We start from the raw sequence: 1,878 nt of genomic DNA, 5'->3' as shown, positions 1-1,878 counted from the left end.
TGTGGCCGCGCCAGAGCGGAGGTGGAGGCCGCATGAGGGCGCCCTCGGCGACGAGCAGACAGAGGGACTGCAGCCGGCGGTGCGGTGGAGACAGCAGCAGACCGCCGGGGCAGGATGTGTCGAAACGCCTCCGTCTGCTTCTGCGCGGTGGAGAACTGTTGGGCAAAGCCCTCCACCGCTTCGCCGAATAGGCCGGCCTGGGAGATCGGGGAGTCCAGGAAGCGATGCTTGTCGGCCTCCCTCATATCCGCCAAGGTCAGCCATAGGTGGCGCTCCTGGACCACCAATGTGGACATCGTCTGACCCAGGGCCCGCGCCGTGACTTTCGTCGCCCTAAGTGCGAGGTCCGTCGCCGTGCACAGTTCCTGCAGCACACCTGGGTCAGCACCACCCTCGTGCAACTGCTTCAACGCCTTGGCCTGGTGGACTTGCAGGAGGGCCATGGCGTGCAGGGCGGAAGCGGCCTGTCCAGCAGCACTGTAAGCCTTAGCCGTCAGAGCGGACGAGAACTTACAGGCCCTGGACGGAAGGCGTGGACTACCTCTCCAGGTGGCGGCGCTTTGCGGGCAGAGCTACATCGCAATAGCGCGCTCGACTGGGGGGATGTCCACATACCCTTGGGCCGCCCCACCGTGGAGGGTGGTGAGGACGGAGGAGGCATCAAGTCTGTCTCGGGCAGAAAACTGTCCGAGGACCCAGCACACTCGTCCGAAAACCCCAGGTGGTGCGCCATGCTTGAGGAATGAGAGGCCCGCGGAGACGTACTCGACGGGGAAACTCTCACCGTGACCCTCAGGTCTCCCTGACCATGAACCGAAGTAGCCCTCCGAGAACCGGAGGAGCTAGAGCGGGGCATGGCAAGGGGGATACCTCCCCGTTTAATGAGGAGGTATCTAGACCGCAAACATCGCGATGGTCATGTTCCCGCACTGAGAACATGACTCTTCCACGAGCGCTGCTTCAGCGTGCTGAAAGCCCAAGCACGAGACACAGCGATCGTGACCGTCAGATGAAGCCAGGAAACGACCACATCAAGAAACGCACGAGCGGGAAGCCGTCTTTAAAAAGACGCCCGTCGCTCGTGGAGCTCTTTTAGAAATTGCTCTTTTTTGAAGGAAATTTACTCTTTTAGAGAGCGCTGAAGCGCCCAGGGGAGGTCGCGGCGAGACCGCAGAATGAAAGCTGCAGCCCGCCGAGGTTTCAGCAGCCTGGATGGCAACCCCCGCTGACACGCCGTAACACCAACGCCAGCTGTTTTCCAAACACTCGCGGAGATTCGTCTTGTAGAAGGCTCGGCTCCGAAGCGAAAAGCTGATGTGCGTTTGCACGCGCTCTCCTTTTATACCCGCGCTGCGGGGCAGGGTGCGCGTGGCGAAACACGCACGCCAACTGTCATTGGCTTGTTTAGTTAACACTCGAAGGTGATTGGGCTCTCGGGCGAGATCCCAATTCGTCAGTCACGACTGACGTAACGTCGAACGTGACTGACTGAAAGGGAACAGTTTTTGCCGTTTAAAATATGTTCAAAATAATTTGAAATAGAAATCTTTTGTAACGTTACAAATGTTTTTACTGTCATTTTTAATCAGCATCCTTACATAATAACAGTATTAATTTCTCCAAAATAAATAAATTAATTACTGCCCCCAGATTTTTTGAACAGTAATGTGTTATTATTAGGGTGGATTATTTGCAATGGGAAACAAACAGGACAAAATGCTATATATACCATTTTAGATGGTAATGCTGGCAGCCCAGTTATTAAAAATAATATATATTAGTTCAGGGTTTGAACCTTGGTCTCTGTTTGTCCCTATTTTACCCAGCACTGGGTTGTATTTAACCTAGCATTTTTTAGAGTGCACACTTTATGAAATA

This window comes from Sinocyclocheilus anshuiensis, unplaced genomic scaffold (assembly GCF_001515605.1).
Source record: "Sinocyclocheilus anshuiensis isolate Anshui unplaced genomic scaffold, SAMN03320099.WGS_v1.1 scaffold84, whole genome shotgun sequence".
NCBI lineage: Eukaryota > Metazoa > Chordata > Actinopteri > Cypriniformes > Cyprinidae > Sinocyclocheilus > Sinocyclocheilus anshuiensis.
This window is presented reverse-complemented; position numbering follows the sequence as displayed.